Source organism: Perognathus longimembris, chromosome 10 (assembly GCF_023159225.1).
Source record: "Perognathus longimembris pacificus isolate PPM17 chromosome 10, ASM2315922v1, whole genome shotgun sequence".
NCBI classification, from domain to species: domain Eukaryota; kingdom Metazoa; phylum Chordata; class Mammalia; order Rodentia; family Heteromyidae; genus Perognathus; species Perognathus longimembris.
The window spans coordinates 50,604,185-50,628,390 of record NC_063170.1 but is presented as its reverse complement, the minus strand read 5'-3'; the positions used below and the strand labels follow the sequence as shown (position 1 = coordinate 50,628,390).

At 39.9% G+C, this 24,206-nt stretch overlaps 1 protein-coding gene and 1 pseudogene across 3 annotated transcripts in view; both read left to right on the top strand.

Moving 5' to 3' along the window:
• The window catches only part of Fhit (fragile histidine triad diadenosine triphosphatase), a 1,290,154-nt gene that overhangs the window by 402,899 nt on the left and 863,049 nt on the right, over nucleotides 1-24,206 (top strand). The gene's annotated exons all lie outside the window — the stretch shown is intronic.
• On the top strand, nucleotides 22,054-22,536 carry LOC125358697 (annotated as a pseudogene).

The following is a 24,206-nucleotide window of genomic DNA, read 5'->3' as shown; positions in this document are numbered from 1 at the left end:
TAACTTAGTAAGAGCCCTAGCTATGATTTTAGCCTAGACCTTGCCATATGTCTTTTGTTCTTTGTACTCTGCTCTAAGGTGCTTTGGCCCCCAGCTGTTATTAAATTTATTAATCTGTTTATATGTTGATAGGCAATAGTTGTTCCCCTTTCTGTAGATACACAGTATCATCTCTGGGCTGTATAGCTAGAATTGGAGGCCACATTGCTTTTAGTCTAATAGTCTAGTTTTTGATCATCCTTAATCTATTGCAGTTAGTAGGAACATGGTCCTAGACAAATTAACTTCAATTCTCTAAACCTTCATTTTCTCATGGATGGAAACGGGGATGAAGTATTTGTTAATTTTATGACAGTGTAAAAATATCTGAGATAACAACATATAATGAGGAAAGCTTTGCTTTGGTTCATGGTTTAATCCATTATTGCTTGTTGCTGTTGGCCTTTTGACCTGTGATAGGGCAGAACACCATGACAGGAGTGGAGGAAGCAACTCCTCTCAAGGCATTGAAGAAACAAAGAGACAGAAAGGAACTATGGTCCTCTAGTCCACTTCAAGGGCACACCCAATGACCTACCTTCTTACCTACCTAGACTCCCCTCTTCTTTTTTTTTTTTTTTTTTTTTTTTTACATTCCTGAGACTAGATCTTGCTACGTAGCTCAGGTAGGCCTGGGACTCAAAATCCCCTTCCCCCATCTTCCCCAGTGAGGTATTACAGGACTGTGCCCCATACCCATAGTTGCTGCCTCTTAACAATTCTACTACTTTTTAATAGTGAGCTCCATAAGCTCACAATCAAGACTTTAGCATATGGGTCTGGGGTGGACATTTAATAGGCAAATTAATAGTAAAGCTTTGCCTCCTAGAATTGATGTGAAATAAAATAAAATATTGTGGGTAGAGACCTTACGTTGTCTCACAGAAAGTCTTTATTTTTTTTTTCCTCAAATTTTTATTATCAAACTGATGTACAGAGAGGTTACAGTATCATACGTTGGGCATTGGATACATTTCTTGTACTGTTTGTTGCCTTGTCCCTCATGCCCCCCTCCCTCCCCCCCCTTTCCCTCCCCCCCCCAGTTGTTCAGTTCACTTACACCAAACAGTTTTGCAAGTATTGCTTTTGTAGTTATTTCTCTTTTTTTACCCTGTGTCTCTCGAATTTGGTATTCCCTTTGAATTTCCTACTTCCAATACCAGTAAACACGGTTTCCAATATACTCAGATAAGATTACAGAGATAGTGTAGGTACAAACATAGGAAGGTGATACAAAACATCATCAATAATAGAAACTACACATACACATAGGACGTTGAAAGTAGTTATAACTGTGATATATCACTTGTTTCCATATCATGGAGTTCATTTCACTTAGCATCATCTTATGTGTTTCTAAGGGTATAGCTATTGGGCCTTGTGATGCTCTGCTATGGCTTGCCTAAACCTGTACTAATTATTCCCAATAAGGGAGGCCATAGAGTCCATGTTTCTTTGGGTCTGGCTCACTTCACTTAGTATAACTTTTTCCAAGTCCTTCCATTTCCTTACAAATGGAACAATGTCATTCTTTCTGATAGAGGCATAAAATTCCATTGTGTAAATGTACCACATTTTCCTGATCCATTCATCTATGGAGGGGCATCTGGGTTGGTTCCAGCTTCTCGCTATGACAAATTGTGCTTCAATGAACATTGTTGTGCTGGTGGCATTACTGTGATTTTGTTTGTGGTCTTTTGGATAGATACCCAACAGTGGGGCTGCTGGGTCATAGGGGAGTTCTATATTGAGCCTTCTGAGGAATCTCCATACTGCTTGCCAGAGTGGCTGAACCAGTTTACATTCCCACCAACAATGAAGTAGGGTTCCCTTTTGGCCACATCCCCTCCAACAATTGTTATTATTAGTTTTCTTGATATATGACATTCTTGCTGGGGTGAGATGGAATCTCAATGTTGTTTTGATTTGCATTTCCTTTATGGCCAGTGATGTAGAGCATTTTTTCATATGTCTATTGGCCATTCTCATTTCCTCATCAGAGAAGTTTCTTTGTAAGTCTTTAGCCCACTTGATGAGGGGGCTATTTGTTCTTTGCAGTTTTGTTTTGGAAGAAGGTAATTTTTTTAGTTCTGCATATATTTTAGAGATGAGGCCTTTGTCTGTTGAATGTCCAGTAAAGATTTTCTCCCAGTCTGTGGGCTTTCACAGAAAGTCTTTATATATGGTTATTGTTGTGGCTATCTCCATAATCCTTTCTGTTTATATAAATTATAGTCAGGAAGGGAAGGGGAACATCAAAATGGAGAGAGACAAGGGTAAAAGGAGAACCAATGCAACAGCAATACATTCAAAACTATATGCTGTAAACCAACTGTACAATCAGGGGGGAGGGGACTGAGGTGGGGGGAAAGTGGGAGAAAAATGAGGGAGGAGGTAACAAGTTAATAAGAAATGTACTCACTGCCTTATGTATGAAACTATAACCCCTCTGTACATCACTTTGACAATAAATAAATCAATTTAATTTAAAAAATCAAAGTACAAAACATACCTTTTGTAGACAGCATTCAGATTCACTTCCCCTATTTGTTTGAAAATACTGTTTATTTTATATGAGAACCATTCCACTATCCTTCTTTTATCTAAAAAAATATATAATTATTGCTAGGTGCAGATGGCTCACACCTGTAATCCTAGGACTCTCAGGAAAGAGAAGACTGGAGGGATTGCAGTTTGACGAAAGCCAAAGTAAAATGTCCAGGAGACCCCATACCAGCAGAAAAAGTTGGGCAGGGTGGTATGTGCCTCAGTCATCCAAGCCACAGCAATAAATATAATTAGGAGAAAGATGGTCTAGGTCAGCTTGTGCAAAAAGTGAGGTCTTATCTCAAATATAACCCATGCAAGAAGGGCTAGACACTTTGCTCAAACAGTAGAGAACTTGCTTAGCAAGGGTGAAGCCATGAGTTCAAACTTTAGTACTGCCAAAAGGAAAAAAAAAACCATTATCTATCTAGTTAAGCAAATTGCAGAATGCCTTTAGATGGTCATACACATATTCATGTCAAGATGTGTGTTTTTCAAGACTATTGTATCATAAAATTTGAGAAAATTTTTTTAAGTAAAGGATAAAGTTTAAGATGAAAATGAGTTTGAAAAATATCAAAAAAGATACTGAGCATGCATTCTTCTGACAAGCATTTGGGTCATGGAAACTCCTTACAGAAGACATTTGTGTTCTAAGGAGCACAGTTTGAGAAACATTGAACTAAATCTTTGAGAACAAGGATCTTATTTTTCTCTGGGTTTCCAGAACCTGGTATGTAGTAACATTTATGGATTTGGTCAAAGTGATTAACGAAGGAAGATCTCTTTTCAACTATTATTTCAATGTTATCGGAAAACCCTGATTTGTGGAGTTACATTTGGCCTGGACTCTTGCCCTAACATTAGGAAAGCTCCTCTCCTATATTATAGTAGTAGCTCTGCAGCTTGGAACAATGGAATTCTAAAGGATTGACTCTGAGATCTGAGGATTGCAACTTGAGGTCAGCCTGGGCAGGAAAGTCAGTGAGACTGTTAATAAACTGTGGGGTTAAATGATCAAGATCTGGATAATCAGGATCTTCATTTCCCTTGTCTCCCTATGTAGCAAGACTTTATGACTAAACTTCCAGGCTGTCTCAAAACGAAAGAAAGCTGGGCACTGGAGATTTATGCTTGTAATCCTACTTAGGAGGCTGAGATCTGAGGATCATGGCTGGAAGCCAGCCCAGTTAGGAAAGTGTCTGAAACTCTTCTCCAATTAACTACCAAAAAAAGCTGGAAGTCTGAGCTGTGGTTCAAGTGTTAGAACAATAGCCTTGAACAAAAAAGCTTAGGGAAGACAGCACTCAAGCCCTGAGTTCAAGCCCCAGGACTAGCACCAGAAACACACCTCTACAACAAAAAACTAAGGGAAGCAGGAAGAACATCAAACAAATTGAGAGGCTCTGTTGAAATGCATAATAAGGAGTTGAGAGATGAAGACGGGGAGTAAGACTGGCTGCTCAGATTGGGAGTTAGAGCATTTGGGTTAGAGCCAGGACTGTGTATGTTGTAAGCCAGCTGCCAGCAGCAGGAAGAATGTTCACCAAAGCAAAACAAAGAAGAGGAACATTTTATGTTGTTTTCTGTGTATTAAGAATCGACACCTCCTTTTTACACTCCAGGATGCTTGTAAGAAAGAATATGAAGTACTTTGTGAGTCCCACTGTGTTTTACTCTGTGTGACATGATCCCAGCATTAGATCACATGGATCCTTAGGAATTTTTAGGGGAAAATATATTTGTTTAATTATTTCTTACAGTCTCACTTTTTTTGCCACTAATCTCACTTTGCATCCACACTTTGAAAGCTTCCAGTCATTCTACCTGCCTTTATGTTTTAAACACTGATAATCACTTTAGTTTGAAAAGATAGTTGGTCCCCATTTTGAATAGCTATGAGCATGTGGCTAATTCCTTTCCATGAGGTTGGCTAGTTACCTAATGTCTAAACTCCCCAAACCTCCTTTTGCTAATGCAGCAGAGAGAAAGACACTTGAAGTTATCTTCCTGATTTTGATGGCAGCTTCATTCTAGGGGAATGCAGCTTTTAGTGCAGTCTGCGCTTGATGAGAGGTCACCGGTGCCAGATGTGACTACGTGTTTAGAAGCCTTCTTGTCTCAGTTTCCTGGGAACTTCTGTCCACAGTGCCAGTCTTTGCTTTTTGAACTTCAAATCTTGCACCTCTTCTTTTTGCCTTATGATATACATTCATGTGGCCAGCAAGAAAAGAGAAGTTAACTTCTACTGTGCTGAGACCAGTGACAGTTAGCTTGCCTAGCTCATGAAAGGCAAACTTTACCATCTGAAAATCCTGGCTTTGATGCTAGATTCACAATGTGAGGACACCTGTATATGTTCTGTCTTTGGTTTCATGTTAATACTGTGACCATAATCCCTTGCTTATTTGGTGTTTTTTTTGTTATTGTTGTTTTCATAATCATTATCCCCCTGCTCCTTATTCTATAAATAGCTTAGGGAATGAATCAAAGTATGGATTTGTTGTTCCCAGAGGATTGTATTTAACACAAGGAAGTTACAGAAATGTGGAAGTGAAGCTTTTCCTCATGTTCTTACTAGGTCATTTCTCTTTGTGCCCCATGTGTATTGCCATTGCTTCATAGCGAAGGTCAAGGGCTTTCATGAACTCTGCTGCACTCTGTTCCATAGTGAATGCAGTCTGTGCCCTTGCCAGCCCACTCACCCGTCTACCCCCTTCCTCCTTCATAATGACACTGACACTCTGAGCTCTGTTTCTGAAAGGCAGCCTGAGAGTTTTCTGTGTCCTTGACTGAGTTGTTCTAAAAACCATTTTGGCAGGTGAAACTACAGTATGTCACATGCGTGTGTGTGTGTGTGTGTGTGTGTGTGTGTGTGTGCATGCGTGCACTCTCAAGCAATGTATGCACAGGTGAACATTTGTGTACATTTTCCTACCCAGGTTGAGACAGCTTCACTCTGAGGACCAGATCACATGCCTCCTGAAGTCCACACCCTCAGGGCACTGGGGATGACAATGAGAGGGCAATAATGGAATGAAGATATCAGAAGATAGGATTCAGGTTCCTTGTACCACTCATTTCCTGATTTCCAGCATGACTTTGGGCAACTTACTTAACCTTTCTAGAGCTCAGTTCTTTCGCCTGTGAAATGGAGTTAACAGTACCTGCCCTTCTTAACTCACAGTGTTAGAGGAAAGCAAAATGAGATCGTGGCTGTATTCACAGTTTGAAATGATGAACCGGACTTTCTACTAGTAAACTTTGGGGTGCCTTGGGAAAGGATATTTTCATCAGGAGGAAAAAGACAGTGCTAGCCAGAGTAACTAATATGGAGCAGGCTTCTTTGTTCTTTCAAATTAAAGTGCTGTTCTGGGCAAGAGAGTAGGCATCTTTGTAGTACGAGCATCTTGATTTGTTTACATGCTGAGTGTGCTCATATACTGCCTTTTTCATGTATGGCTTCTGGATTGCATACTAGTTCCATATTAGCAGGAGAATACAGACCATCATCTGCCTTGCTGGTGGTTAAGTCTAAGTGTTTTGGAATTAGTCACACTTGGGTTTGATTTCTGGCTAGCTATGTGTCTTGGGGCAAGTTCATTTACCTGCTCTAATCTTTAGTTTTGTTTACAAAAATGAGCCCTCAAGTAGTACTGACTTCTACAGGGTAGAGATAATAACTAAATTGCTCCACACAGCTGGGTATGCTGATGTATGCTTATACTTCCAGAAGGAAGAGCTTCACAAGCGTGAGGCCAATGTGGGCTGTATACTCAAACCATGTCTACAAATTTAAAAAAGTTTCACATGCTATTGCCTTACACATAATTCAAAAAATGCTAGTGGTTAGAGATTACAGTAACTCTTGGGCTTTTCTGATGTTCCAAATGTTCAGTATGAATTTTGGTGGTCAGATTTAAAGAAAATCATTATCTTAAATGAATGTCATATTGAACAAAGAGGAATTATGGTTAAAGAATTATGAGAGTCACTGTACCAATTATTATGCCTTAAGCCCAGTGGCTCTGTCATGGCATTTGTGTTTTCAAGCCAAACTTTTACACATCCTGTTCCATGCAATTTTTACAACATCCCTGAAGTGTCAGTACACCTCTCATTTTCCAATTTTACCTATCTGGTGGTTAAGGGTAACAGAGGGTGATATAACAGGTTACACAGCTCATGGAGTAGTGTACCTTAAATGTGCCAGAGAACATGGCATTCAGTTGCAATGAACAGAAACTCAGATAGAGAAAAATAGTCAGGAGAGGAAGGAGGGAGGGAGAGAAGAAAGTAGAAAGAGAGAGAAGAAAGTAGAGAGGACAGAGGCAGAAGTAGAGAGAGGTAGGGAGAGAGGAGGAAGGAGGGAGAGAGAGAGAAAGAGGGAGAGGGAGAGAGAGAGAGAGAGAGAGAGAGAGAGAGAGAGAGAGAGAGAGAGAGAGAGAGAGAGAGAGAGAGAGAGCGCCACAAATCCTCAGAGTAGAAACCAAGGAAGTTGATATTGGCATCTGCTGAAAAATTCCCCTTTTCCTGGGAAGACTCAGTTAATTTGCTTTGTTCAATCTCCTGCTGTACTGATCAAAGTCATTTAAAGAAGTCTGTCCACAAAGCTCTCCAGCCATGTTTAATCAAATGTCTAGATACCATGGCTTAGCCAAGTTGATGCACAAAATGAACCATCATGGTTCATTCAGAAGGGTGTTTTTCCCCCAAGATATTTGTCAAGTCCACAGTGCCAGTGTTTTTCCTCTTTCTACCTTTTTGCTTGGTGAAACCTTATTGGGACTTCTCAGGTGATGTTAGTCCCCATGCTTGCAAACAGGCAGTTCCACTACTTGGGCATCCTAGAGCTACTCCAGGAAACAGGGAAAAGATAACAAATGTGCAAGGCAAAATCTAATCAACTATTTTTACCCGAGACAGACCTGTTCAGGTAGCAGGTCTTAGAAGCTCTACATAGCAATTTTTTTCTGATCTTTCTGATTATTAATTTCTTTTTGATCATTCCATGATGCAAGGAATCTAGAGAGCAGAATTTTCTTCAAGGGTTACTACAGAAAAGGAAAAAATGCCAAACAGAGAATAATTATGTAGGCAAATACTATTTTTTGATGTCACAGTGTTTATTCTTTGTATCTCACCAATAGAGCACTATTTCTATGTGGAAGATGATCCTCATATAGATCTTGCTTTGTAATAATCACAGCTCCAGGTCCAGTAGGAAATTGCCTTATGTTTGATGGGGACCAGTGAAACGCTGAAGAGAAATTTGTAGGATAGCCTTTTCTTTTCTGTTTCAGAGTCCACATAGACATATTTCTCTTTCTTCATTGTTTGCTGATGGGAGTTGAAAAAGAAATTAAAAACTGGAAAAATCAAGAAGGGCAAAAAATGGAGGACACAGATATTAGGATGCTTATCTAACTGAGAAATTGCAAAATGATTTTTTAAAATGGGTTTGCATTATTTAACATGTTCCAGCATAAAGCACTAAGCAGTCCCCCTCACTATCATTGTGAAGCCCAAAGAGAGACATCTCTAGCACTGGGGTTCTGTAGTGTCTTGGAATTAAATAAATGACACATAGAAGAAAGCAGTCTCAGAGAGCATTGGAAAATCCTATGGATAATTACTTGATTTTTTATATTACATTAGATTATAGTTCAAATCTACATAGTGAAAAATAGAAGAAGAACCATGTTTCACATTACTGAAATACAGCCAGAGTAGTGTCTATATTTCAGTTTTGCTCAGGGAGAACAAAGCAAAGAAAGAAAATCATTTTCTGTCAGTGCCTCTCTCTCAGACATGCATGTGCATGTACACACATTGCCCTCATACATCACTAGCTCATGTCTGTCTCTCTGTTTTCCTCTATTCATTTTGTATTCCTTCCTCAATATCACTGTGAAATGACTTTGTTGTATAATTTCCTTGTAGCTCTTTTGGCATTTTTGCAATTCTAATTCTCTCTAGTTATTGCATTACAAAAGAATGGAGTGAAAGTATATTTGCATGCAGGACAGTTAAAATTTTTATGTCAGGGGTCATTCATCTTTTTCCCCCCAGTTATATCTAGGGTCTGTGCTTTTATGTACCAGGAATAATTTACATGAAAGCTTTTAAAAGTAAGGTTTCAGAGTTATTTTTCACATTGTCAAGGCCTGAAAAGCCAAATGAGAATGAGTCTAAAATAAAGATAATTTCCATATATTTGAATGTTGTGTTGATTGTATTCCTGCTGTCTGTGGGGGACAGTGGAGACACCCACATTTCCTTGCTTTTGTTTTTCAGTGGCTGCTGTGTATTCTCTGTGTCCAGGTAGAAACAAGTGTCTTCCATGGAAACTAGAAGATAACACCACCCAATGTAACATTTATGTTTCTCCTTCTCAGCATGTCATCTGTATTTTCCTTAGATAAATATCCAATTTTATTCCCCTTTATCTAATATTAATATTGTTACCAGTGGGTGGTCTTGAAGGTGAAGGCACTAGATTCTTGAAATCTCCAACAAAACATCGAATAAACACATATACACAAAAGTAAAGTGGCAAAGCAAAGAGCTTAGTAGAGAGAAAAACTGCACCATTCAGGGAAACAGTGGGATTGAGGTCGGTGGCTCAAGAGCAAGCACATAGCTAAAGAAATTTCAGCTTTCTCAGATTGGCGAGTGTGGGAGTAGGTCACAGTAATGATAGTAGGCTGCTGCTAGGGAAATGAGGGCTCATGACTTGGCATATCTTTTGAAGGGGGTTGCCCATGCACAAAGTTGTCATTCCATGGTTTTAAGTGTAAGTATGGAATACAACTCTATGCATGAAGCTTTAAGTAGGAGTTTTTTGGACAAAGATCAAGCAAACATATATGTTTGCATTTCCTCAGTTTGGATACAACTGGTCTGGAGATTATCCCTGGGGAGAAGTCTGAACCATAAATGGACCACTCATTACTCACCAAGAGTAGTTGGCCATGAAAGGTTCTAGAGAGGACATCAGCATCTTTGGAGTTTTTGGAGGTGGTTTCAGCATTCTTTCTCTATAGCTAACCTGCCTCATTTCCATCAAAGGCAATTTAGGCCCCAACGTGCTACCTTGTAATTTTACCACATACTCACTTGCCCTCCATGTCACAATTTCCTACATTCTTCCCTCTTCACGCTCCCAATAGATGTGTCTTCTTTTTACACCAGGTGGCTCACCTTCACTTCCCGCTTTACTGGGAAAAGCTCTGACAGAAGGGCACCTCTGCACCTTGTGTTCTGTGTTGATTGCTACACTGCTCACATCTCCCTGGTTCCAGCCCCTGGTCCCTTCTTGCTTTCTAAAAGACACTGCTCCATCTGGATTCCTCTTACATCTAGATAATTCCTGGAAGTATACAAAGTGACTAATATCTCTAAACTTCAGAGATGGAAGGAAGAATGAAAGAGAAAAAGAAAAAAGGTAACCTGCTTAGCTGTCCTTACTACCACACCATTCTTTGCTCCTCATTTGTACCAGCATCTCAGAGGCATTATCTACCCAGGTTGTCTCCACTAGACCTCCATTTCCATTCATTCTCACAATGCTCTTGGTCTGGATCACCAATGGCCTGTTCATCCCCAGGTTCATTGTTCTCATCCCAGCCCTGTTCTCACTAGACCTATGAGAAGAATATCTGTCCTGCTGATTTAAGCCTTGGGAATACCTTACTCTTGGCTCTTGGTTTCCCTCCTACCATAATGGCCATTTCTCTTCAATGTCCTTTGCTGACCTACCAATGATTCAGAAATCCATTCTTAAAACTTTCTCTCAACCCTCCCTCCCTCCCTCCCTCCCTCCCTCCCTCCCTCCCTTCATCTCTCCTTTCCTTCCTCCCTCCCTCTCTTCCTCCTACCTTCCTTCCCTCTCTCTAATTTTCTCTCTCCTCAATCCCCAGATGATAGAATTGATCTCATCTACTCTCCTGGCTGATGTTTCCCAAACCCCGTTTCTAGCTCATTTCTAAATTTGGATAACATGCCCCATGCATGTCTGTAATGCTTATAAAATATAAATTCAGCTACTTTGGTTCAAGCCAAAACATTTCCCAGTTAGATTTTTTCCCTTATCACCTTATTTGCAACTGTGTGTTAGCTTTCTTTACTGTGAACACATACATACCTGGGAGTCAACATATAGAGAGAGCTTTATTTGGCTTATATTTCCAGAGGTTTGAGCACGTGATTCATCGGCTCTGCTGCTTTTGGCCCTGTGGTACAGCAGACATCATGGTATAATGTGTATCATGGTATTTCCTGCCTTATGGCAGAACAAAGGTACTACTCTCATGACCAGGAAGCAAAAGAGAGGTGGAAAAGAGAGTGAGTCCTACAATCCCCTTTGAGAAGCTTAAGGCCTTCCCTAATAAGTTTTATCTCCTTAAGGGCTCCTCTATCTCCTATAGTACCATAGGCTAAAGACTAAGCCACATGAGTCTTTGAGGAACATTTAAGATCCAGCTATAGCAAATTCAGCAGCTGGAGTGATTCTCTTAAAACTAAAGTGATTCCTATCACTACTCTACTCCAAATTTCAAGGACTTCTTTTCTTAAAATAGATGGCAGAATTTTAGGAGGGCTGTTGGTCTAACCACATAGATTATCAAGTGGCTTTTTCTCTTCATATGCTTCATCTAGACTGGCATTTATTGTCACTCCAAGGTGCCAAGCAACTTGCTGTTTTGTCATTTGTCCTTCTCACACATGCTTCCCTGGGTGTCAGCAGTACTTGCTTTACCTGTTTTTAGGTTTCTCTTCAAACCCTACGTTCTAAGCAAAGGCTTTCTTTCTGTTTTGCACATCAATAATGTTCATCTAATTCTCCACTCTCTAACCCCCTTATTCATTTTAGCAAGTACATTTAACTTGTTTGGTTTTATTTTCTTGTTGTGGTTGTTTGTTTGTTTTATAAGTCTCTTCTTAAATGTAAGTATGCTCCTAGGCAATTTTTTTTGTTCCTGTCTCTGCCCTCTATCTGATTCATAAAATAATGCTTTTTAAGAAGTAGGCACTGAATTGACTAAATGAAAGATTGAATGAGAAATAGAATATTTCAGCAAGAGCTGTCAGTACTTGGCCTGGAATCACATATTGGTGACCATAAAATTTATTTGGTGGTTTTTTTTTTTGTTTTTTTTTTTTTTGGCCAGTCGTGGGCCTTGGACTCAGGGCCTGAGCACTGTCCCTGGCTTCTTCCCGCTCAAGGCTAGCACTCTGCCACTTGAGCCACAGCGCCGCTTCTGGCCATTTTCTGTATATGTGGTGCTGGGGAATCGAACCTAGGGCCTCGTGTATCCGAGGTAGGCACTCTTGCCACTAGGCTATATCCCCAGCCCTTATTTGGTGTTTTGAATTCTCATACTCATGATTTTGGTATTTTATTTCTTTGGCCAGTATATGCTGTTGGTTCTCCTCAAAAGATTAAAGGGTATTGTGATTTCTTGCTAACCTTTTTAGGTTATCACCCTTACTCTTGAGAATAAATCATCTGCAGAATAGATCATTAGTTAAGAATCAGAGTCACTGAGCTTTTCAATATTAAATCTTTTGTCTCTTCTTTTGTATTAGTAAGGGGACCACAGGAAACAGATGGCATACACAAATTGGGTAATTTGACTAGAGCTTAATAAAGGTATCATTTTTAAACCACAAGGCAGAGCATAATATCCTGAGGCTAATGGCTGCCTTTTTAAATATTACCAGAAGTCAGAAGGAGGGAAGTCTATTGGAACTCTGGAGAAAAGCATAAGTGGCTTCTTCCTCATTCCCTCTTTTGCTTTGTTCAACCAGGCTTTAAGGAAAGCAAAGAAAATGTCTTCTGAACCTTCTCTTTCTACTTCACTCTATTATCCTAAGAGTCTAGAACTAGTAGCCCAGTGATTTCTCAGGAAGTACCTTCTAATTGAGTGGCCAAACATTCTTCTCAACAAAAAAATCTTCCCAATTGCACAGTAATTTAAATCTAAAAACTCTTACCTTTGGGGCTGGGAATGGGGTTTGGTGGTAGAATGCTTACCTAGCATGCATGAAGCCCTGGGTTCGATTCCTCAGCACCACATAAACTGAAAAAGCCAGAAGTGGCACTGTGGCTCAAGTAGAAGAGTGTTAGCCTTGAGCAAAAAGAAGCCAGGGGCAGTACTTAGGCCCTGAGTCTAAGACCCAGGACTGGAAAAAAATACATTATAAAATAAAAAAGTTTACCTTTGCCAGGCACTGGTATCTCACACTTATAATCCTACCTACTCAGGAGGCTGAGATCTGAGGATTTTGGTTCAAAACCAGCTGGGGCAGGAAAGCACATGAGATTCTTCTCTCCAATTAACCAACAAAAAAGCTGAAAGTGGAGCTATAACTCAAGTAGACTACTAGCCTTGAAAGGAAAAAGCTCAGGGACAGTTCTTAGGCCCTAAATTCAAGCCCTAGGACGAGCGTGCATGCATGCACACACACACACACACACACACACAGTCACAATAGCTTACCTTTTCATTTTGAATTTAGTTGCACATTTATCCTCGCATTTGGAAATTCAATACATTAATATTTATTAATAAGTATTAATAAATAATGTATATTTATGAATATATTATTAATAACAGCTAACTTTTTTCTGTCTTTAATAGATTACCTTTTGCAGTTGGTCTATTGCATCTTTAACAAAAATTAAGCTGAAAAATGAGGAATGCCCTCTGTTAAGACAGCTTCACAGCACAGCTAATTGCATACAAGTCACTTTCTGGGTGACTCATTGGAAAGGAGTCATGTGTAATGACAAGTGCTTTAGAACCAGTAAGTTTGGTCAAACTCGAGTTAAAACTGAATGTCTGGATAACGGTGGACAAGTTATTCAGCTTTTCTGACCCATACTATCCTCATCTGGAAATAGAAGAATTATGTCAACTTATTCTGTGAACTAGTATAGAATCACAAGTGATGACAGATGACCTCTGTATCCATCACTTTCTTTCAAAACATGTCAAATAGTCCCTTTTTTTCTCCTTATGGTGTTGCTTCATCAACACACTCTCTCCAATTCTTTTTTCATTCATCTTGGAATCTCATGTTCATGTTCTGGTTATTGGGAATCTTGCTAGAAGACTTTCCTTTCCATGCTTTCTTTTGTAAAGTTAAATTCACAAGGTGAATTCAGTCTGGAGTAGGACTGTGCCAATGACAAATTATAGGCCCATCAGGTTTTCCAGTTGGCATGGTATTTGCCTGACCAATGTAGACAGCACTTTCGGGCAGTGAAACACTTTGTTAGTACTTGAGCCTTTAAGGAACAATTTGAGTTAGAAAAAAAGGCAATGAAACCTTGTACAAAACTCACCTCATTACACAAGGAAAACCAAATAAGTTTGCATGACAGGAAGGTATGGGTGTCTGATAAAAGAGGCTCAAGGCACAGAGTAATGTCTGTACTCTAGATAGAGAGGAATTCAGGTTATACTGTTGTTTATTTCTTTGCAGTTAATTGTACATGTGTGGGGGCAGAGTATTTGTGGGTCTGGGCATGTGGGTGAGATATTTGTGGGTGTTCCAGTAGTGAGATTTGGACTTGGTGCCTTCAGTTCTTCCTTAGCTTTTTTTGCTCACTGTTGGCACTCTGCCATTTGAGCCACACCCTCAGGTTCAGGTTCTTACTGATTAATTAGAGGTGAGGATCTATTGTATATGTCTGCTCAGGCTGGCTTTGAACTGCGTTCCTCAGATCTCAGCACTGTGATGGGCTAGGCTTATCAGCGTGAGGCAGTGCATTCAATATGTTAGGTACTTTCGTCATTCTGCTTAGATAAGTTTAGAAATACGAAGAATACAAAGTAGAAACATTTAAGAGTAAGGGACTATGATTTGACCAAAGAATGGAATACTTTGCTGATAGTTTGTTGCTTCTGTGTGTTTAATTTGGACATATTAAATTTCTAATCTATGAATTGGTTGTCTGGATCCTGGTTCCTTTAAAAATTCAAATGAATTTCATTCGGATCTACATATGTGACATACTTTCTAGTACTGAAGAAAGTAAAGATCCAGTCCCTGCTTGGTGGCTATACCTTTCTGTGCTACATATTTGCCAGTTCCCTTTTTATTTCTTAAATAGAATATCATGTGCTCTGTTTTAACATTTACAATAAGCTGTAGTAGTTGAAAATTGACTAGATGAAAGCCTGCTTTCCTTTTAATTTACATACATTGATTGCTATTCTCCCTGAGAAATCCTGATCTAGGTGGTGACACGAGAGCGCACAGTTTTACAAAGTGTATCATTTACCTCTAAGCTTCCCAGGTCAGTAGGGACCAGACGTTGAGAATTAGTGTTTATATGGGTTCAGTACACTTCACAGAGTTGTTATTGTTCTTCTCATGGTGCTAATTAAGCCTATATTTAGAATGCAGGTTTTCCCATAAAATGCAGATTTGGGATTTTCTTTTTTTTACTACTTTTTCAGTACTTGGGTTTGAACTCAAGGCCTTCTACTATCAGGCAGGCACACTTTCTACTGAGCCATATATCCAGATTTTTTTTTAAAACAGGTTATGTTCCAGATCGGGTCTCTCTTCCTGCTTGGTCACACACCTGAGCCATGATCTTCCTATTTTAGGTTCCTCATTTTCATTAGAATAACAGGTGTGCACCACAGAGGGCCAGGTTGACAATCTTAGAAACTTAATTTCTACTGGGGCTGACCTCTAACCATGATGCTTCCATATGCAGCCTCTCAAGTAGCTAAGATTTGGGCTTCTTTTAAAACCCTCAAAGACCTAGCAGTATTCCCGATGACAATGTGTTGAGCTGCCACAATGCCGCCCCCTTTTGGAAGGCCCATACTCAGTCATCATATCCCTATGCTCTTGACTCCATTGCCCATTTCCCATGGAAATTAGTTTGCATCATGCAAATAACTTTCTGGGAGCCTAGAAAACATTTGAATTTGGGAGCTCTGGTGGACTCCAGAGAGAAGAAATGGAAAGATTTTCAGAATATAGACTAGATGAACCTTGAGATATTGGGAGAATTTATGTAGTAGAAGAGCTCAGAGAAGGTCACTGCTAGCAAGAGAATAACTTGGTGCCGAATTCTACCAGGTTCTCTAAAAATAATATTTAAACTGCATAAAGAGGCAGATGGCTTGCTTCTTTTTTTAAAAGAAGAGCAGATTTAAGGTCAGGATTTGATTTTACTCCCTGTAACCATGTGATAGGAAATGTTTTCTTAAAAGGAAGGAGAAAGTGGAAAAGTAAGAGCTAGAAGTTGTATATAATCAAGGTTGCAGTGACAGGAGACTTCGAGGTTTTATGTGCAGTGGATTCATGTGTTAATGTGGAGCATAGGTGTGTGTGAATGGTCCAAATGCTCGCAACAACCGTGCCAATGCAGCAAAGACAAAGATTTGTTGAAGGATAAAAAAATGGCAAAAGACAAAAGGGAACCCTACTACATTGTTGGTGGGAATGCAAACTGGTTCAGCCACTCTGAAAAGCAGTATGGAGGGCTGGGGATATAGCCTAGTGGCAAGAGTGCCTGCCTCGGATACACGAGGCCCTAGGTTCGATTCCCCAGCACCACATATACAGAAAACGGCCAGAAGCAGCGCTGTGGCTCAAGTGGCAGAGTGCTATCCTTGAGCGGGAAGAAGCCAGGGACAGTGCTCAGGCCCTGAGTCCAAGGCCCAGGACTGGCCAAAAAAAAAAAAAGAAAAAAAAAGAAAAGCAGTATGGAGATTCCTCAGAAGGCAAAACATAGAGCTCCCCTATGACCCAGCAGCCCCACTCTTGGGCATCTACCCAAAAGATTACAAACAAGAACACACTAAAGCCACCATCACAGCAATGTTCATCGCAGTACAATTTGTCATAGCTAAAATATGGAACCAACCCAGATGCCCCTCAGTAGATGAATGGATCAGGAAAATGTGGTACATATACACAATGGAATTTTACGCCTCTATTAGAAAGAATGACATTGCCCCATTGGTAAGGAAATGGACGAACTTGGAAAAAAAATTATACTAAGTAAAGTGAGCCAGACCCAAAGAAACATGGACTCTATGGTTTCCCTCATAGGGAATAATCAGCACAGGTTTAGGTTAGTCACAGTAGAGGACCACAAGAGCCTAATAGCTATGCCCTTATGAACACCTAAGATGATGTAGAGTGAAATGAACTCCATGTTATGGAAACAAGTGTTATATCACTGTTGTAATTACTTTAAACGTGCATGTGAAACTGTAGATTTTATTGTTGATGATACTCTTGTATCCCCTGCCTGTGGTTGTCCCTGTGCTATCACTGTATCTCATCTGAGTACCCTGGATACTGTATATACTGGTATTAAAACTAGGGAAGTGAAAGGGAATATCAAAATCGAGAGACAAAGGATAAAAAGACAAACGACTCCAACAGCAATACTTACAAAACCATTTGGTGTAAACCAACTGAACAACTCATGGGGGTGGGGAGGAAGGAGGGGAGAAAAGAGGGAGGAGGTAACAAATTGTGCAATAAATGTACCCACTGCCTTACATATGAAACTGTAACCTCTCCTTACATCACTTTGACAATAAATAAGTAATTATTCAGAAAAAGAAGTTGGCAAAAGAGAGAGAAAAAAAGAAAGAAAATACCATTGTATATCTTCCAAAGGATAGCAAGGGTCCCTCCTCTTAGGCATCCAGCCGGTACTCTATACTGGGCATATACACATAGTAAGGAATAGGGAAGTTGACGAAGATGACTTCTGTTACCTGAGTTTCCTTTTGTCATCAAAGACTGTTAGAGCCCTAATTACTTTCAAAGCAGTTTTTGCTCAGTCCTAGGATTTCTTCTGTGAACATTCCATTTAAGATGCTGTGTCCCCCCCCCCCCCAAAAAAAAAGCACTTTTGGAACAAAATAGCATAAGTGAATAGTAACATCTATATGTGTGAAAGCTAGTTTTATTTATTTATTTATTTTTTGGCCAGTCCTGGGCTTTGGACTCAGGGCCTGAGCACTGTCCCTGGCTTCTTCCCCCTCAAGGCTAGCACTCTGCCACCTGAGCCACAGCGCCCCTTCTGGCCGTTTTCCATATATGTGGTGCTGGGGAATCGAACTGAGAGCTTCATGTGTAGGAGGCAAGCACTCTTGCCACTAGGCCATATTCCCAGCCCTGAAAGCTAGTTTTGATTAGCCTGTTAATCTCAGGCTGACAGAAGTCTGAGGAAGGACACAGGCTGGAGGTGTTGGCTGTGTGTTGATTCTGTTGGAGAATATTAGAGAAGTTTTACTTTGAAGCGAGATCTCTTGCAGAGACGATGTGTCCTTGGTCTTCAGAAGGTCCACTAGAAGAATTTATTTGTGTTAAATTAATAGCAGATCTCTTTCTAAAGAAAAGGCCTTTTCATTGATCCTGACCTTTTCCTGTTTCTGGTAAAGGCTTGTCGAGTTGCCTTTTAAACAACCAGAAATCACTGTATTTCTTTCTCTTGTAATCTTTTATTTAACCTGTTCAGAGGCTGTACATGCTTTAAAATACATTTCCTGTGAAAATCATAAACAGCCCCACTCAGCAAAGAATTCAAAGTGTAGAAATCCTTCCTATATCATACACGCTCTCAAGAGGGATGCCCAATACCTAATTGTTCCTGGCCCATGTGCTACCTCTGCTTTTGTCTTATCCTATTACTTCCATCCCTATCTCAGGACTTCCCACAGAGGAGCTACTTCAGACTACATGTCAGCTAGTGGTGTCCTGAGAAAACCTGAAGCACTGAGTTGGGATTCTATTAGCTGGAAGAATCAAGAAATTAATTTCCTTCAGGAGTAGAATAGCATGTCTGCCCAAATAGAATATCACTTAACATAATAGATCTCCCAGATGAAATTGGGGAGCTGATCATTCCCTTACCTGGGGGATGCAAGATGATTAAATTCCAGATCCCTGTATAAAGTGATAACCAATTGCAGGGATCCACCCCTCGCCCTGCCAGCCATTTCTCTCTGTTCCTAGTGATCTGGACATGAGCCTTGCTACTACCTGCCAGAGAGCTGCACATTTTCAGCCAGCTCCAAGTCAGGGAATAAAAGAATTAATGGGTCAGAACTTAATCCATAACTCCTTAAATCCACAGCTTTATTTTTTTTAAATAGTTCATAAACTGCTTATTTTCCCTTTTACCTTAGATTTCCTCTGTGGTAAAGGAAAGGCTTGCTAGCCATTGGATGTGCTTCATTAAATTGCTTGAAAGGACAATGCTGGATTGTGTGAATGCCTATAATTCACCTTCATGTAGTATTCAAAAACTGTCCCAGAGTTTGTGTCTGAATGTGTTCAAAGATAAAGTACCCTGGGGTCAATAACCCAAGTACTTCCAGATGGATTTAGTTTTGCTTTCTTGAAGACCTAAGAGGCCAATGCAGACCTCTTCTTTTAAAGCTGTCAGAACCATTATGACTGGTAGCATCACAGATACCTAACCAGGCATCCAGAGATCTCGACTTGACTTTTCTAAAGTGACACAATAATATTTGTATTTTTTCCCTGAATAAATAGATTAAGTATCTTTGTTTCAGGGTCAACACTCTGCTTTGTCACTGTTGGCCCTCTTCTAGGTGATAGAATTGGGAGATTTTATCAGAGAGCTCAATTTTGAGAAATGATTTTATACCTTCTACATACCTTCCACAAAACACTGTAAGAACGAAGAGGCATGACTGGGGTCTGGAGCACCACATCTTGTGCTGTGAGGAGGTTAAACCTCCAGATGTAGACTTTGGAGAATTAAGGGCCAAACATTAGCCATTGTCAAGGTGTTGGACTGGAAGTGTGGCTTTTCACTCCTAACAAACCCTTTTTCCCACCAGAGGGGCTGGCAAGCCCCTGTTGGCCCCAGTGTCCTTAAGATTTTTACTCTGGGCCCAGGATCCTTATGGGGGGTCAGAAACTTCAGCTTTTTATGCAAAACAGAGGGTATGTTTGATGTCACCAGAAAGCTAATGAACCTTGATCCTTGAGTTTGACAGGAGAAAAATTCAGGCAAGATGCAAATGCAGTAAGTGATTGGAAAGTTTATTGTCAAAAAATATGCATGAGAAAGACATTATGTAGCATGATGCCATGGAAAAATGGCACTTTCGTTTATCTTCGGCCGTCTTCTGAGTATAGACATGAGCTTAAGAGGCAGAATTAGTGGCAGGAAGAAAGGTACCCATAAATGTATGAGTCTGGGTTATAGGTGTGGCCTGGTTGGTCATATCTCAGGTCTAGTTCTCTAGGGTTCCAGAGAAGTTGTTATTGCTGCTAAGAATTGAGGGGAGCAATCTGGTTCCCATGCTCCAGGAGTTGGCCTGATTTTTTTAGATTAGTATCCTCATTTGTAGGTGATCGGTCCTGCAAGGCTCTGCTGTTCCTTATGAGTAGTTTTAGTCCAGTGTCATAAAGATGTTATTGATTAGTCCTGCCTTTCCTAGAACCCAAGGTGACTGCATACTGACTGTGGAGAGAGAAGGGATTAGAACAAGGACAAACATAGATGCCGGCAGAGATGCCAGGCAAAAACAGTTTACATACTTGTTACAGATACACTGTCAAGAGACTGAAAGTGGGCTATCTCTAATGAGAAAAATAGCATTTGCTTTTGGAGTTTGAGTACTGACTCAGATTGCCTGTGAGAAACTCCTGGCTCTTGTCTCTCCAGTCTATGGGGTTGAGGGGACTTGTGAATTGGGGAGTTTTAACTACGGTGTTTTCTCTTACATCTCATCCTCCATTTTAGGTTTCTTTGCTTTTCCCCATTTCTCATGGAGAGCAGCAATATGTCTGTGTTATCTGAATCCCCCTTTTCTAGAATTTCACATTCACTTTGGAAACAAAAGTTAGCACAAGATCAAAGCATGTTGTGTGCTTCGTGTCATTTCTTTATGAAGTGTATTTCATTCTCTTTTGGAGAGATTTGCTGATTGATCTTCATGTGTTCTTTACCTTACAAATAAAAAAAATAGCTTTCCATCTCTCTGATTCTGGCATGTGACTTGAGTAAAGCTAAGAAGACAACAAGACTCACCTGAAATTTAAATACTCAATAAAATTTTAAAATTTCCTTCTGGGGGAGGTAGTGGTGGTAATGGCTCTCTAGCAGTAGAACAACTGCCTAGCAAACACCAGACCCTGAGTTCAAATCCCAGTACTGACAAAAAACAACAACAAATGAACAGTCACTATGAATATCTCTTTAGACATGTATGCAGAAAAGTATTTATACAAAATTATAAACATTTTATATACGTGGAACATTCTAAATGTCAATTTCATAGTGCAGCTTTTAGCTTACTGCCATCTTTTTATATTGATAAATATGTACGTATATCATCATCTTAAAAGGTATATAGAATTCCATTTTTGTAGAATATAAGTTCTATAATTTATTTAATTTATACCTTTCTAAGAGCAATAGAACAGGCATCCTCGTATGTATACCACTATGGATTATTTAACAAGTTGTTTCTTTGAAATATATCCTAAGAATGAAACTGTCAACTTGTTACAATAATTTTAAGATACTAATTTCTGCTTATCTCATTTGTTTGTTTCCTTACAATGTCATATTCATCAAGTCTCAAAAATATTTTGAACCTCTGTTAAACTGAAGGATATAAAGAAATGGTTTGTTAGGAAATTAGTAAAGGGAGGGGAGAGGAAAAGAGGAGATACTGAGGGGCAGAGGATGGAAAGACATTATATATATATATATAACATACATGTATGTGTATATATCTACGTGTGTATAACATGTGTTTATTTATATGTAATATGTGTGTGTGCATATTTATTCATACATCATTCCCACTCTCTGATTATTGCATGTGGCTTAAGTCAAGAAGGGAATATCTGAATAGAGCTTAATGAAACCAACTAAATGCTGTTGGAAAAGGGGGAGAAAAGGAGGAGAGGAGTGGGAAGGAAAGTGGTGGAGGGGCGGATCTTTTCCAAATACACTGTACTGTGTATGTCTATGGGACGATCAGAATGAAACCTCATTATGTTACAAATATATGTTAACTCAATTTTTAAAAAAAAATACAGTTTTTAAGAGCATAAAACGGTTTGTTAAATTTTTGTTTAGATCTCTGGTTAAATGAGGTTATGTTTTCTGATTATTGCTATTTTTGTTTCTTTTGGGGGAATACATGTTCATATCCTCTACCTTGTTTTCTCTTAGGCATTTGGCCTTTTCCTTATTCTTTGCAATGGCTTCTGTGTGTTTTAGATATGTGTGATCCCTGTACAACCTCTGAGGGGAGCATGCCAGGAAAACATTGGAGATGAATACTTCCTTAAAGGGAAAGAACAATTTACTACTATCTCATCCTAAGTAGCTATTTAACCTCTGCCACTCAGTGTCCTTCTTATAGAATTAGAAAAGACCTTTTGGCCAGAACCACCATCTTTCAGTAATTTGCCAAAATTATGAACACAAAGGGAAAGAGGAGAGGTACCTGATACATGTTCTCTAGGCCCTTCAGGAACATGGAGTTGTTCCTTTGGCCACATACATGTGAATCTACAAGGATGATATTGTAGACATCAAGGGAATGGGTACTGTTCAAAAAGGAATGTCCCACAAATGTTTCCATGGCAAAACTGGAATGGTCTGCAATGTTACCCAGCATGCTGTTGGTATTATTGTGAACAAGCAAGTTAAGGGCAAGATCCTTGCCAAGGGGATTAATGTGCATATTGAGCATATTAAGCACTCTAAGAGCCGAGACAGCTTCCTGAAACGAGTGAAGGAAAATGACCAGAAAAAGAAGGAAGCCAAAGAGAAAGGAACGTGGGTTCAACTGAAGCGCCAGCCTGTTCCACCCAGAGAAGCACACTTTGTGAGAACCAATGGAAAGGAGTCTGAACTATTGGAACCTATTCCCTATGAATTCATGGCCTAGAGATGTAAAAAAAAAAAATAAATAAAAGACCTCTGAACTATAAAAATGAAAAAAAAATTAGAAAAGAGTAGCCCGTCATTACTTAAAGTTATCCAGCTGTAATAAAGCCAACAGTTATTAAAACAAAGTATTTCACCCGTGGAACATTTACAGTGAACACATTGGGCTCTATGGTTTTTTAATCTATCCACTTGGTTGGAAAGGGAAAAGTTTCTGCCCTGAGGTTATAGAGATAGCTGAACACATGACCACCACCCCCCCCCCGCCCCGCCCAACACTGGACAGGGGAGATTGACAGGGCTTTATTACTTCACACATACAGCTTAGGGGAAGAGTCTGCGTGCCACACAAAGGTACATGAAAGTTGCACTTTGGGAACTAAGTGAACCACCAGAGGGAGGCTACAGATGGAAGACATTTTTTTAAATACATAAAGGGTGGATAGGAAACAAACCCATTGGATAAGCATGAACTTTGCCTGCTTTCTATAATAAGGAAAGTTGCTTGTATAGAGGACTTTATCCACAAGGGCAATTGTGGTGGAGGGTCTTTTCAAAGCCCTCCCAATTTTCCTCAGATTTCAAGGCAGCACATACTATTTAGATCTTCACAACTACTGAGAGATGAGTCCCCAGATGTGATCCTCTTAGCCCTTTATCAAGTTCCTGTCCACTGCTAAACCCCTCCCCTCTGCTCACCTCCATGTTACAGGCTTTTGGAGGGACACAGCATGGTTGAAGTCACACGGTGCTTGATTCTGTCAAACATGGCTTGTTTCCCACTCTGCTACCCAGTAGTTGAATGGGCTTGGAAAAGATACTTCTCAGCTTCCATTTCTATGAAATAGATGTGTGTACTCGATTTTAAAAAATAATACATATTAAAAGTTCTGAGCATAGTGCCTGGCTCATATATTATACTTAGACCTTCATTACTTAATGTATCCTATTTCTTAGTCTTCATCTGCCTGTCTGTAAATGCAAGTATTCACTAAGGTCTGCTTTGCCTCCCCTCCTTTATTCTTTTGTAGCCCCTGAGGTCATATGACTTCAGTTATATCTTCAGAGAAACAACCTCCAAGTTGTATTTCTTGCTTGTATCACTCTATGGTTCTCTACTTTCGTATTCCAATTATCTTCCAGAGATTTTTGTTCTCCCCTTTATTCATCATGTTTAAAATATTTCTCCTCAGGGGCTGGGGATATGGCCTAGTGGCAAGAGTGCTTGCCTCATATACATGAGGCCCTGGGTTCAATTACCCAGCACCACATATACAGAAAATGGCCAGAAGTGGCGCTGTGGCTCAAGTGGCAGAGTGCTACCCTTGAGCAAAAAGAAGCCAGGAACAGTGCTCAGGCCCTGAATCTAGGTCCCAGGACTGGCCAATATATATATATATATATTTCTCCTCAAACCGGCATATTTTCCTAAGTGGCTCCCCCTAGTGTTGGTTGTAGTGATAACAGCAGCCTCTATCCATACTGTCATGGTTGCTCTATTTTGATCTTCACTGCCCCACCAAGGACCTTGTATCTGAGATGTAGTCCCAGTTTTAGTGACATTGGCAGATGATAGAACTTTCAAGAGTCATTGTGAGTGCGCCTTTGAATGGATTGTAGAACCCTAGTTTTATTCCCTTCCTTTTGTTCCTGGCCGTGAAGTGAACATCTTCGTTCA